The sequence below is a fragment of the Eulemur rufifrons genome, chromosome 7 (genome assembly GCF_041146395.1).
Source record: "Eulemur rufifrons isolate Redbay chromosome 7, OSU_ERuf_1, whole genome shotgun sequence".
NCBI classification, from domain to species: Eukaryota; Metazoa; Chordata; class Mammalia; order Primates; family Lemuridae; genus Eulemur; species Eulemur rufifrons.
The window spans coordinates 59,959,853-59,975,960 of NC_090989.1; positions in this window are offsets into that span (position 1 = coordinate 59,959,853).

The following is a 16,108-nucleotide window of genomic DNA, read 5'->3' on the forward strand; positions in this document are numbered from 1 at the left end:
TACTTCACTCTTGTATATTTACAGATTTTTTTCTTGACAGTTAGATACGAAGTCTCTATGTTACTTTTTGGTTCCATCTTTAATTACACTTGCTCAAAATCTTTTTAGTTTCATTAAAGCAATTGTCTTCTCTAATTTTCCACACCACCCCCTTTTTTAACCTCCACCCAAACCATGCAATCCTGGGTTGTTCCTCTTGAGTTCCTAAGCAGAACCTCCCCTACCTTCTATAGAACTTTTTTCCACTTATCACCCCCTTCTCTTTCCTAACGGATTTGCCCAGATTATTAGGCTCCTATCCTCACTTGGGTGAGGTCATCGTATGCAAATTAAATCTGACAGGTCTAAAATCAATACTCATCTCACCATTGCCTTGTAAATATTGTATTTTTCAGGGTATTTTGCTGTAACAGGTGCTATAAAGTAGGTTTCATATTCTAGTAATCATTTTGGATAGTAGAGGAAAACACTCTGGACAGAAAGGCAGGAGATATTTTCCTGAGATCCAGTCCTTTCCTCTAACTTATTTGAATTCTTTAAACCAAATCAGCAATCTGGGCTGTGCAAGTATGTGTCATAAGGAATTTGTCCTTACCTAAGAGAAATCTATCTATTTTCCTGGCTTCTGGGAAGCAACCTCTATACCCTTGGAATTTCCTGAGAAATAGGTGTGTCTTTGTTATTGGTGATGGACCCCTTAACCATATCTGATAGTTTATGCTAACCAGGGGACTCATGGTGGATCCTTCAACAGTTTGTACTAATGAGATAATTCAGGTTGAGGGCTGGCCATGTCAGAAAAAACAGCCATGTGATTAAAGGGCTAGAGCTCAGGGTATAGGGGTGGGAGGCTGGAGAATGAGTTCAGTCACATAGGCAATAATCAATTAATTATGCCTATGTTATAAAATCCTAATAAAAACTCTGGATACCAAAGCTCAGGTGAACGTCCCTGATTGTCAAACTCAAGTTATCAAACATGAGGTTGGTCATGAGATTCCCTGAACTTGTAGCCAGCTGGCCTGAAATGAGGGTGACCCTGAAGACTCAAGGGTTTGTAGCTGGTGTCTTCAGTGAGGGCGGTATGGTGGGGACTGTCCCCTCAGATTGTACATTTTGCCTAACTCTTTGCAATGTATAAAAAAGGAATTAAAATATATGCACTAAAGCCCTTTACAGCTCTAAAATTTCAATTCCATGATTCCATTCTACTTTCCATTCAAATTCCCGTTTTTTCGAATTTCTCTGTTCATTTGTAACACAAGAATAACAGCCTATTGGAATATATACACGCACACATTTGCAAATAAACAAAACCAACAAAATGCTCACAAAGCACAATCTTGCTCATGGAAATGAAAATGTACCCCCCAAAATGGAGAAAAGAGTTAGGTAAAAGAGCTTTCGTTTCCAAATTATGTTGCCAGTTTATGAATGACCTAGAGTGGCAAAAGACATGCCTTATAAGCAGGCAATTCCCTGCAAGTGTATGTCTATTAAGCAACATCACCATTGCTCCTCCAAGATTATGGGCCATTAATTATTCCTATCCTAAAAGGAAGGGTCCATTTTCTGTCTAGTTATGACCTGCCTGTGTTAAACACTGCCCAAGACCATATTCTGTTCTGCATAATTACTTCACAGTGAAGTTAGTAGATAAAAACAGTGAGATCTGCTTTTTCTCCAAGCAATTCAAAACCTGAAAATTAGATGTCAACATTCACTCAGACCCAGTTCTGTTTGCTGCAGTAAAGTAATTACTAAATGAAAAAAAATTAATCCAATATATTTTTTATTCACTGTCTCATACCTTTTCTAAACTAGTCCATCATCCAGACAGAGAAATGAAGCACAAAGTGAGAATACGCACTAACTTGTGAAAGGTAACTATACTAAAAAACTGCTCCTTGTTGATAACAGCTCTCCCCATTCCAGTCCCTGCCCCAGAGCAAGCCTTGCTGAGATGGACTCTAGAAGGTGGGCCCATTTCAGGACTTCTAGAACAGCAGCGGGCCAGAGAAAAGAGGGCAACTAAAGGAAACAGTAAAACAGGAGAAATGTTATTGAAATTTGAAGAAAGCCTCCTCAAAACCATTTTTTCTTAACAAAACTATAATTACAGCAAGTTTCATGCAAATTAAATCTAATTACTAACCCTTTTCAAGTCAATGGGAAGTTTCTAGGAATGAAGAATGAAAAAGAAAAATGACCAATCGGCGTACAACCAATACTTTCCTGAAGCTTACTCTTTCATTTTTCTTTTCACTTATTCTACAATATTTATTAGGTATTTAATTATGTTCCAGGAGGTTTTAGAAACAATGGATACATAGTGGTTGACTAGATAGACATGCTACTACCCATAGACTGTGTTAATAGCTTATGGACATAATCCAAATGAACAGGCCTGGGAGGGCCTTCACAAAAAAAGGAAACAGTTGGTCCTCAAAATTCACACTGATAATTTTAAGAATAGAGAATCTCAGGAATAAATAAGGAACTTGTCATTTTGGTGTCTTAGAGAGTTTCTATCACAATTCTGACAGGAGATCATGAGATGTCCTTATTATGTATGATCATAATAGAAAAGCATAAGTAATATTTCTCTACCCTCATGCTTATTTGAAAAACAAAGTATGCTTAGGCTACCCACAAGAAACAATACAGGTGGAAAACACAAATAAATGTCTTGCTAAACAGTTCTGAAAGCAGAGACTTGAAGGTAGAGTACAAGTCTATCGTATTCACCATTTTATGCCCAGTGCCAAATAGAGTATCTGGAATACATTAGGAACTCTGATCACTTGTGGAATGAATACATGAATGGGTAAAGGAGATTCAGAGTGTTTTAGAGGAAGGGCATGACACAGACAATAGGGAGGAAAAAAAAAAACCTGTCTTACCTAACATAAAGCTATTATGTGTCTCTTCTCATAGTAGTTGAAGCAGCTACTTCCCCTGAGCAACATTATATTAAGGAGGATTTATAGGCACTAATAAATTCAAGGTATCTTATTACAGACCTTAGGAGGAAGATATGAGAATGGCCACTTATAGAAGTGTCTTTATGCAGATTGATAAGGCTGATTGAGAGGTTGTTATTTTCCCAGAGCACTTATCCAAGGGTGATGCTGTACCTCCTAAGACTCATCAAACCCACCGTTTGCTACCCACCCACTTCTGTGGATTCAAATGAAAACAAATGATTGAGACAGGAAGAAAACAAAAAAACACCTTAAATGTATCTTTAACAACCTTGATCTTGAACAAGTCATTTCCTACTTCTAGCTTCTTTTTCCTTATTTTCAAAATGGGAGCATTGATGCCAATGATACTTGGGGGCCAATCAAGAACTCCAATTCTTTGATTTTTTATAACATGAGTAGCAATTTTAGGTACAAGTAGAATTTTTATCTAAGTTTAAAGACTATTGTTTTGGAAAGGATTTTTGAATGCAGATATTTAAAGGAAAGATTACTCTGTGGGTATTTAAAAATATTGAACAGCAGCCTTTAATACCAAAAATATGAATTTTTAGAGAGAATACAGTACATCTCACAGAGTTGGAAAGAATGTCTGGCAGAAGTCTTCTGCATATGATTGAGGGGCTTTACACTGAAATCTTATAGGAATGAAGAAGAATGCTCATACAACATCACATACTTGAGAGCAGTGGGTCCCAACCTTTTTGGCACCAAGGACTGGTTTCATGGAAGATGATTTTCCCAAGTGCCAGGGGGTCGAGGGGATGGTTTTGGGATGATTCAAGCACATTACATTTATTATGCACTTTATTTCTATTATTATTAGATTGTAATATATAACAAAATAATTATACAGCTCACCATAATGGAGAATCAGTGGGAACCCTGAGCATGTTTTCCTGCAACTAGATGGTCCCATCTGGGGGTGACGGGAGACAGTGACGCCCGAAATGTGCTGCTTATGTCCAGTCTACTCTGTAATCTTATTTTGGTTGGTGTCACTGAAGAAAACCCTGCTTCACAAAAATAGGATGTTGGAAATAGAAGCAGACTTTTCAGTGCTTTTGTGGAAATCTCAGGGTATTCTACCTTGTCTTTAATCCAGAACGTATGGAGATTCGAAGTTGTCTCAAACATACTTTTAAGGACACCGTCATTTGTGATCTCAAGTAGTTGATCCTCTTCTAGCACAGACAAAGTTGATTCACCTGGCTTATTCACAAATGGGTCTCAGATCCATTCCTTCCCAGTTCGGGAGTCTTTTGTGGTTGGGAAGTAATGCTCAAACTCTTTCGAAAAGTGAGATAGGTGATCATGCACCAGCTGGGAGAAAGAAGGCCCTGGCTCAGTCTCTTTCAAAATCTCTGCTAATGTTTCAGTCATGTGACAAATCCCAATGTTCCTTCATTACCCCCATAATTCCAGTTTGGCTTTGAATACAGCCACTTTATCTGGGCAGTTGAACACCATTGGTGTTATATCCTAAAGTGACAGTTAAGTTAATTGACCAAGTTGAATATGTCACACAAGTAAGCAAATTTTGTGTCCTATTCTGTGTCACCAAAATGTGCTGCCAGTGGTGACTGTTTTTCTAAAAGAAATCTCTGGAGAGGCTCTCATAACTCAAAAACTCTGGCCAGTGATCTACCTTTAGAAAACCATCTCACTTCTATGTATAAAGGAAGATGTGTGTGCTCTGCGTCCATCCCTTCACAGAGCTGTGTTAACAGATGTGAGTTAAGGGATGTACTTTAATGTGCTTGATAATTTTAATCACATATTCCAAAACCTTGCTTAGTTCAGATGACATTTTTCAGCTAGCCAGCATTTCTCTATGCATGAACATAGTGTGGAGATTCACATTCAGAAGTGACCTCCTCAACCCGAGTAGTGAAACCAGAAAGCTGTCCAGTGATGGCAGCCACTTTGTCCGTGCATATACTGACGTAAAATGACCAATTCAGTTTTCCTGATATGCAATCATTCAAAGACTTGACTAGTTCTGCAGCTGTGCTGTTGGTTGGCAACAAAAGTGCACATAACATATCCTCATGTACGTCCTCCTAAAAAACATATCGCACAAAAACAAGCATTGTTGCCTTGTCAACATCAGTAGACTGGTCAACCTGGATTGCATACCACAGTGACTCATTAATTCTAACAATTGTGTCCTGGTATCCCCTGACATTTCATTAATTCATCTAGTTATGGTGCTAGCTGAAAGAGGAACAATTGTCACTTTGAACTGCAGCCTCTCCTGAAAGTTCATAGCAAATGTCCTTAGCAGCAGGCAAGATCAACTCTTCACCAATAGTGAAGGGATTCTTAGCTTTAGCGATGTGGTTAGCAACTAAGAATCATGCTCTCAGTGCAGACACATTTGATGAAGTGGTGGCCTTCTATAACTGCTTCTGTTCTTGGTGTTTACATTTTTTCTTTTGAAAAACTCCAAAGGCTTGGCTTATAATTCAGGGTGCTCGGTCTTCGTGTGGCAAAGCAGTTTTGAACATTTCATGGCTTCATTGTATAGCCAGTCACCACATATTATACAGATTGGACTTGGAGAATGTGAACCAGCTGTTGCAATGAACCCATGATTTAAGTAGGACTCTTGGCATTTTCTTTTAAATGCAGCTTTCATTTTGTTGGCAGTCCTAGAGTCTTCTGCTGTCCTCCTTGGGTCTTTCCTCCTTTTCAAAGAAGCTCTCCAGCGATGTTTGTTTTTTACTCATTTTTGCTAGAGTTAGCTTGTGGGCTTACCAAAACTGTGACGTGGACAGAAGTGGTAAATAAAATAATGAGCAGACTGTGCATGGACTAAAATAAGTGTCAGATTCTGACTTAAAGACTGCCACCAGATGCAGCTTAATTGTCACTTGCCACACTCACTGATAGGGTTTTGATATGAATCTGCAAGCAATTGATTTATTTTGGTCTCTGTGCAGTGAAACCTCTCTGCTAATGATAATCTGTGTTTGCAGCCGCTCCCCAGCGCTAGCATCACCACCTCAGCTCCACCTCAGATCATCAGACATTAGATTCTCATAAGGAGCACGCAGCCTAGATCCCTCACAGTTTACAGTAGGGTTCGTGCTCCTATGAGAATCTAATGCTACAGCTGATTTGACAGGGAGTGGAGCTCAGGCAGTGATGCAAGCAATGGGGAGTAGCGGTAAATACAGATGAAGCATCACTTGCTCATGCCCACTGCTCACCTCCTGCTGTGCAGCCTGGTTCCTAACAGGCCACAGACCAGTACCCCTCCATGGCCCAGTGGTTGGGGACCACGCCTCTAGAGGACTACAGAAGTGATAGTTAAAGTAGAAAAAAGGTAGGCAGACTTTTCACTATGATTCTCTAAAATTAATAAGTGGCAAATAATACTTATGACTTAAGATATGCACAAGGTGTAGAAAATAAAAAAGCGATCCTGGATATTTAATATAAGAATTTAAATATAATCTTAGTTTACAGGAAATAAGACCTACAACAAGAATATGGAAATACAATAGAAAATTCCTGAAGTAATACTAGAAACATGATGAAAAGTATTTTGGTAAAAACAAAATTATTAATCAAAGTGATATTCCTATATGTGCATACATCTGTTACAGTGTATGTTATATTTTATTGTACTTGCTGTCCAAATATCAGTATTCTCCACTAGATTGAAAGTTTTATGAGGGCTGAAATATTTCTCAGGACTTAGTATAGTTGTTAGAATACAAAAATTCAGTCTTTGTGTGGAATTAATCCTAGGTCTCTAGTAGTACTTATCAACCAGTTAAAAACACAGAACATAGAGAAATAATGTATAATTCCACTTGTATGAGGTATCAAAACTAATCAAACTCATAAAAACAGAAAGTAGCCAGGCCCTGGGTTGAGAAGGAAATGAGGGGTTGCTTTTCAATGGGAATACAGTTTTAGTTTTGTAAGATGAAAAAGTTGCAAGGCAATATGAATATACTTGATACTACTGTACTATACACTTAAAAACATTAAGATGGTAAATGTAAATTCTTTGTTATGTGTTTAATCACAATAAAAATTTTGTGAAAATTATTTTAATAAAACACAGAACATAATCTATACTAAAGCTACTTGACTAAAATATCAAAATCTTTTAAAAAAAATTTTTATTTCAGCATATTACGGGGGCACAAATGTTTAGGTTACATATATTGCCTTTGCCCCACCCGAGTCAGAGCTTCAAGCGTGTCCATCCCTCCGACGGTGCATGTGCACACTGTACCCGTTAGGTATATATATACCTATCCCCTACTCCCTCTCCCACCTGCCCGACACCTGATGAATGTTACTACTATATGTGCACTTAAGTGTTGATAAGTTAAGTTAGTTAAGAATCCAGATGGATTGCTGTTTTAGATGCTAAGGGAAAAGTTACTTACTCAGCATATCTATACACTTTCTTACAACCACTAGGGGGAAATTTTTAAAGAACGAGTAGCATTTGACTGGCTAGACTGTCAAATGCATCCTGGAAACCTAACTCTAGTGTCTCCCTGCTCAAGGACTCCTGTCATCTGACCCTTTCTAAGAAAGCATGGACAATCTCCATGAATAATGATGCCCTTATCATCCTCCACTCCAGCGGCCTCCACAGCCATGAAGGGCAATGTGTCCATTTATAATTCCCTTGTGACAACTAGACTCCCATGTGTGAAACAAGCTGAAACTCAATTAAAGAGGATGTGGCCCCTGCAATCTTTCGTTAAGTTCTCTGGCAGCAAAAACAGCTGTAGGCACTTCTTTTCTGCTCCCTGAGAAGCACCTTCTGGGCTTTCATTCCAAATGAGGAGAGATGTAGGGACCTCTCCAGGATCCTGTCCTGAAAAACAACTTCTTGGAGTGAAATCTAGAAAATGTCAATAAGCAACCTCATGCTCTTGTAGGAAGATGAAGAGGAATAGATCTATTGTATTTCCTATCGATACTGTAAGGTAGAAGGAAGGGCTGAAAGGAGGTGGTGAGTTTGACAGTAATAGTTTTCAGCAGCTCTGACAAGCCAAGAAACTTCATCCGTTCTCTCTCTGCTGATTTTAAATGCAAGCTCCTTACTTCAAGCCTGACTGACTTCTCTCTTGATTCACAGTAATTGGGATCCTCAGAGGCTTCCCACAAGGAAACATTTGCTGGTTGTATCATCGCTGGGTGTTAACACTAGATAGTAGTGTGGCTTATGTTCCGTATCTTTGGGTATCACATTGGGGACTGAGAGTGTTGGGCTGCTGAAACCCAAAAAGCCCACAATGAGGGAAAAAGTCACATTATTAGCTTCTTCTCTCCTACCAAGATCATCACCCATTTCAATTACATTGTGTAATAGAAACCATGATACAGTCTGAAATCTTAGATTTCAAAACAATCTTGAAATATTTCTGTCTCCAAACCATGCTACATGCATGCATGTGTTGATATACAAAAGCATTAAGTGCACATTGCAATCACATTGATTACTACTTGTCATCATTACAGATGGGACTGGAGAAGTCTAGGATTTTAATGAGTCAGTATGAATTTTATGTTCTACTTTTGGTCTGAGAGACAGTAGTAGCTCCTTTCAGAGGAGATTGATCCCAATGAGCCTGAAAATTTAAGGTTAGCTTGTTTCCCTTTGGATGCAACTCTCTTATTAAACAAAGTGCAAGGATCTAGGGTAAAATAGAGGGAAGAAAAAAATAATATTCTATAAAATCTGATTTATTAGAAAGTTAGCATGGATAATTCAGAGCTTTCTCATCAATAGCTTTCAATATGCAGCTGCTTCAGCTCTTCTGTTACTTTGCCTGTATAAAATTTTAGAAGAAATATTACTTATAATATCCTCCAGTTTCCAGAATTTATTTTCTTTGAACTTAGCAGGATGATTTTCTTTTCTCTTCACCTATCTGATCACATTTTTCAACAACGATATTCATATGAACAACACTGTATATATTTGATGGAAAAAATTTTGTAGATGTGAAAAGTCATCACTTTTGTGTTCAGGTCGTAACACTAAAAGTCAAGATGCTTTGCACTGCCAGACTGGTGTGAATGCACTCTCACCACTCTGTCCCTGTTTTTTTTTTTTTTTTTTTATGTAAGTAGTTCCATAGAATTGACCAATATGTCTTCTTCCTGACAATGTTTCTATAAGTCTGAATCTTGGAAATATTTCAAAGTCAAGGGGGGAATCGTGATAAGCTAAACTCTTATGTTACAGGTCATGTGAGCACATAGACACAGAATTGTGTATGTTTTCTTGAAGACAGGAGTGTAGACGTGAGATGGTATAAATTCCAGTTTTCAGGGGATTGGGGAGTTTAACTTAGACTAGGAGTTAACTTTAACTGGGAGCCAGCAATCCCCAAGCCACTTACATGGCCTGGTCCTACTGCCTCTATCTGGGGAAAGAAGAGCTTTGCATTTGGGGTGCAATTATTACAGCAATCAATCGATCAAGAGGCTGTTCTTTACTTTTAGGGGAATGGAAAAGGATATGGAAGCTTCTGAGTGAATACAGGAGCAGCTGAGACTTAAAAACGGAAAACCTGATGTGTAGTATGCAAAAATTTTTTCCCATTCTGTAGGTGGTCTGTTTATTCTCATGACTGTTTCTTTGGCTGTGCAGAAGCTTTTTAATTTAATCATGTCCCATTCATTTATTTTTGTTGCTGCTGTGATTGCCTTGGGGGTCTTCTTCATAAATTCTTTGCCTAGGCCAATGTCTGTAAGAGTCTTTCCTACATTTTCTTCTAGAATTCTGATTGTATCACGCCTAAAGTTTAAGTCTGTTATCCACCGTGATTTGATTTTTGTGAGAGGTGAAAGCTGTGGGTCCTGTTTCAGTCTTCTACAAGTGGCTAACCAATTCTCCCAGCACCATTTATTGAATAGGGATTCTTGTCCCCAGAGTATATTCTTTCCCGCTTTGTCAAAAATTAGGTGACTATATGATAAAGGACTGATAACAAGAATCTATTTAGAACTCAGGAAAATCAGCAAGAAAAAATCAAGCAACCCTATCAAAAAGTGGGCAAATGACATGAATAGAAACTTCTCAAAAGAAGATATAAGAATGGCTAACAAACATATGAAAAAATGCTCAACATCCCTAATCATCAGAGAAATGCAAATCAAAACCACAATGAGATATCACTTAACCCCAATGAGAATGGCCTTTATCAAAAAAAAACCCAAAACAACACATGTTGGCGTGGGTGTGGAGAGACAGGAACACTCATACACTGCTGGTGGGACTGCAAACTAGTGCAACCCCTGTGGAAAGCACTATGGAGGTATCTTAAACAGATTCAAGTAGACCTGCCATTTGACCCAGCAATCCCATTACTGGGCATATACCCAAAGGAAAAAAGGTCATTCTGTAACAAAGACACATGTACCCGAATGTTTATAGCAGCACAATTCACAATAGCAAAGATGTGGAAACAACCCAAATGCCCATCAATACATGATTGGATTAGTAAGCTGTGGTATATGTATACCATGGAATATTACTCAGCTATAAGGAATAATGAAGATACGACATCTCTATGGTTCTCCTGGAGAGAGTTGGAACCCATTCTATTAAGTGAAGTATCCCAAGAATGGAAAAACAAGCATCACATGTACTCACCAGAAAATTGGTTTCCCTGAACATCACCTAAATACACATCTGGGAACGACACCAATCGGATATCAGACTGAGGTGGGGGATGGGGGAGGGGATGGGTGTTTGCCTACACAATGAGTGCATTGAGCACCGTTTGGGGAATGGTAACACTTGAAGGTGCTGAGTCGGGAAGGGGGGGTGGCGGGGGAGGGATATATACCTACATGATGGGTGCAATGTGCACTACCTGGGGAACGGACACGCCTGGAGCTCTGACTTGGGGGGAAAGGCGGTACATGGGCAATGTATGTAACCTGTAATTCTGTATCCCCCATAACAATAAGATGAAATAAAAAAAAAAAAAAAACGGAAAACCTGTATCAGTCAGATTTGTCTTACAGCTTTTGGCCAAAGCTTACACACCTTTGCATTTTATTTCCATCTAGCTTTCCCAATCACCGTATGTTCTGAATTTTGCCTCTCCTGTCAAGTTGATTTCTCTCTCTCTCTCTCTCTCTCTCTCTTTATTCTCTGACAAAAGTGAACCCTTCTTACTTTTTCTTCACTGCTTCCATTTTCCAAGCACCATTTTAATTAAGGTAGAAATATATAGAAATGCCACATCTCTTATATTGACAGAAACTATAGAAAGAGCAGATGTAAAAGAAAAGCCCTCACAATACAAGTGTTCTTATCAATAAGCTTCAGAGACCATTAGAAAAAAAATGACTTAAAGAAACAGATTGAATCCATTTCGTCCTTCACCTTTGATTCAAAATAGGAGACAAAAGGTTTCATCTAATAGCAAAAGAATTTTCCTTCCCAGCTAGCTTTTGGAATAGTTCGTAATAAAAGCTCAGCAGAAGAATTTGAGGAGAGGGGTCATGAAAAGGATAGCAACATGTTTATTGTCTCTAACCATGAAAGGGAAAAAGATGTGTGTATATCTGGGAGTGTGCGCGTGTGTGTGTGTGTGTGTGTGATGTTGCATACGTATGGTGTATATGTGCTTATATCAGACATAGAGAAAGAGATGGCTAGAACTGACAGCTATAAAAACATCTTTCAATAGGTGTTGACTTCCTACCGTGAATGTTTTTGATCTCTCATTAGAAAATTATTTCAGAACTCTGAAGTAAGCATATTTCTTCTTGCATTATTCTTACACCTACATGGTCATCTCCTTCTTTTCATTGCTCACAGAGCCCCCACTTCAGCTTCTGAATCAGACCCAATCTTTTATGGTGGCCATGCTAAATGCTCTACAAATCTCTCAATGTTTGCATAATAATTTGCCTTTCCACTGTTTCATGCATGAGGTCCCTGTTTTCTAAGACAAGCTTGTCCAATAAACTAAGCTAGATTACAAAGTGCAAAACACTGCAAGGAAATAAGGCAGCTCTAGATGATATCGCTTAAACAGACAATGTAGTTTTCACCACCTGCCCTGATCATCACCAGAATTTCAGACAAGGGATGTTAGAATCTGTGCTCAACAACAGCAACCCTGATGGTAATTTGTGTTGAATACAGTGAATGTACAAATAGGCCAAGAATGTGTCGTGGCTTGCTTGGAAGTGTAATATTACTAATTTGCATATTTTGCAAGTTATCACTGCGATCTGATGATTTGTCCAAGTAAAGTGCTTAAAAATATAAAGTTTAATGGGTTCATAGTCCATTGCATTTTTTGACATTGTCTGTTGACACGTCTGAGTATATTTTAATGCTTTTTCACACTTGACATGGTACTACTGTACAGTAATTAAGTTCCCATAAATATATTCAGTAATGATTGCTATTTAAACTGATTAGCCATTGATTCATTCATATCAATTCAATATCAACTCAGCTTCTCAAATTAAACAACCCCCAAAAATTTTGACAGTGTTAACTTCTATAGTTTAATTACAGTAAAAGAATAAGAACACACTAAGACAATATTCTTGGCATTGACCACTGTAAATTCACTTTTAATAACTGTTGAATTTTACACAATGTGTGTACTTAAATTTTCTTACATTACCAGGATGGAAAAAATCACTATTCATGTGAAGAATACTCAATTTACAAAACATCCCTGGGAATCCAGAAATAAATTGTAAAATAAATCTGAAGGGTGTATCGCACAGATTTACTATATCTCAGGATATTTACCTTGGCTAAGCAGATCAGGTGAGTTTATCCTCTTTTACTTGCACATAATGCTTAAGAAAAAAGTAAAAGGAATTATTCTGCCTGAAAGTACCCCCACCTGCTTCCTTGTACTCTTCTAAGTTCTCCTGAATATGTAACTAGCTCTTTAATTTCTATATAGCCTATGGATGATATCCAAACTATATACTCAGGCATTTGGGGACCCACATACTTGGTTTTCCCACTTTGTCGCCTCATTCTCCCCAACATTAGCTCTTTTTGAGAGGATCTCATCTGGTTACTCTCCTCCAAACTAAAACTCAGAATTTCTTCACAACGCTCTCTAGTCACTGGTTCCTTTGTCTTATCTTTCTGTAAAATAAGTATTCGGGATTTGCCAATGATTGTGTTTTTTCTTTCTGCCTGTCTTCCCCACCTCTGTTAGACTATAAGTCATGCAGAGATAATTCCCTTCCACCCCACAGTACCACAATGGTCACACATTTTATGCTGCATAACTCTAGGGAACTGTATTTACAGTGACCACAATGTAACAGTGACCACAGGGTACCTGTCTGCATCCACCAACTTTGTAACTTATAATCAGCAAGTGACTGAGCAAATACTGGACACACATCCAACATTGGGAAAGAACAAACTCTTGCCTCCTCTTAAAAAGTGGAAAATGAGAACAAAATGAATGAAGAAAACGTGGACTCACTTTGCACATGCACCTGCCAAGTTCAGATTATTTTGTTATCTTTCAATCTTCAAATGTCCAGTAGCTTAGTTTCAAATAGTGTAATGGTGAGAATGTTTGATGAGCCAAAACACAAAGAGTTTACCTTCCCCTTGATCTAGGGGAAGAATCTGGCAACTGGGAGTTTGGCCTTAATTATCTCTTATTGCAATTATTAATTGTCATTTCTCTCATCTTTCTAGGCTGCTCTGTAGCATTGCTGACAACTTCATGCCAAGCTCTTTTGTTTGTTGTTGTTGTTCCTATGAAATAACACAATTTAATTTCTGTTTACAAATGCTCCTGAGGAAAAAACCCAGGAAATTGTTTTGAAACTGTTTCTAATTTGGGCTTTCTGACATAATTTGACCCTGCTCCCTCCCCTTCCCTCTTCTAATTCTCCGTTCACTCTTTGCTCTTTATTTATCCTTTTCTGTTTTCTTTCCTCTTTTTGTTCCTCTAATGATCCTCCTTTATGGTTCATATCTCCAACCTATGTTTTTCTCTCTATATTCTGTCTCAGACAGTTCATCCAATTACTACATTCACTGATCTATGTGGAAGATGAACAAAATATCTGTTCTTTCATATATCCCTGGTCTTTTGTCAAGCCTTTCACCCACATTTCCGATGTTGTAGTGAACATGATTAATGGGATATGATGCCATCCATTTAAATTTAATGTGCCCAAACAAAACCTTACCCTAGAGTAGAATCTTCTTTCCTTATCTATATCTGTGAAGGTATTACTAGTCTTCTATCAAAGGCTGAAACCTTGAACCTATCTTCTTTACTTCCTTCCACTTGTCTCTCCAAACCCCCAAATCCATCAGTAATCAAAGCATGCTAATAATTTATTCTGAATTAATTCTCATATCTGGCACTTAAAAAAAATCCATGCCATTACTGCAGTGCATGTCCTTATTACCTCACATCTAGATCCAGATTTTGTTTATTTAACCATCTCTTCTTTCCCCTCTTAAAATCTGTCCAGTGGTTCATTAAGTCACTCAACTATATTTCTTCACTTCTTTTCAACATTAACTCTACTTCACTGAAGCTACATCTTTCCTCACTGCTTTGTATACTCTGGTCCATTGAAAAAAGTGGCCATATATTTTTCCCATTCTCACATGAATGCCACTTTGCAATGTGAATCTGTAGCTCCTCCAATCAAAGTGAGGCATGCGTTTCTCCATTTTGTCTTATGACTAGCTTTGACTAATGAGATAACAGCAAATACAACTCAAGCAGAGACTTGAAAAGTGGTTTTGCATTAGGACTTCCCACTCTTGCTGTATTTGGAACCTTGAGAACACCATCTCATGCCACTTCATGGCACCATGAGAACAAACTAGCATGATGGAGGAGCGTTCCAGCTCACAGCAGAAAACCACCAGACATCTAAATGAGGCCATCCTGAATTACCAGCCACCAGCCAACTATCAGCTACCCACAAAGGCATGGAGACCCTCATTAAAGTAAGTAGAAGCAGCCTATCCAGAACAACTACCCAGCCATCCACAAACTCATGAACTAAATAAATTAGTTGTTTCAAACCACTAAATTTTGGGGTGGTGAGTTATTTAACAAAAATTAATCAATACCTATGGATTAGTTGCCTTACGTTTGATGTCTTTCTTGGAATATTCTGAGTGCACAATTCACACACATTCTCTTGCACTCAAGCACTGTCTCTCTCCTCCCCTCATCTTTCTCTGTCTGTCTGTCTCTCTCTCTCTCTCTCTCCTCTGAGTCCTTATGGCATTCTGGCTACACCAGTAGTTCCAAGAGATCCTGTTATTTTCTAACACAATGCCACCGGTGCTTCTGTCATGGGAACAACTGGTTTATATCATGTATCAGTCATTTAATTGTATACCATCATGTTGTTAATGTCTTTTGAGTCTATTTTCTCCATTTTCTCTATCTCCTTAAATTTTGGGTATCCCTTCAGAATTTTTCAACATTTTATTGCCAAAGTAGGCTTTCAAGAAATATTTGTTAATTAACTGAAAGACCCTTGCACAATTAAAAATATATTAAACCACTTTAGTGTAAAAGCAGATTGATCATTTATATTTCTTAAAAGACACACATTTAACTTGATCGTACATTTGAGCTGAGTTCTATTCTCTGCCCTCCTCTCCTGTGCTCATCTCACAAATCTGACTTACCAACTCCATGCCCAGAGTGACACACAGGAGCAAAACAGGGGAAAGAGTAAGACCTCAGCTTGTTCTGGGGTCTTACTAATCCTTCATAATAAGTAGTAAGAAGAAAGTGGAAAGTGGTTTATCTTATTTGTCTTTCAACTTTATGTCAAAGGTACATTGTGATATGCATAGGATACACAATAAAGCTGAGATTTTTCTTCCGCAGGACCATTAAGTTAGAAATTTCTGGCTTTTATTTTCTAGAGTGCCTACAGCATTTTTACTTCACTGCTGCATTAAAGTAATTTTTTCATTTAATATGGAATAAAGGCAAAGCTGTCTCACAATACCCTAACCGCAGGTACGTGGGCGAACAGTTGTCTACAGATTATAGCTTGGAAACAGATTCAAAGGAAAGCTAAGAAAGGCAAAACAACTCAATTTGGAATATGAATCAGCCTTGGAATTGGCAAGC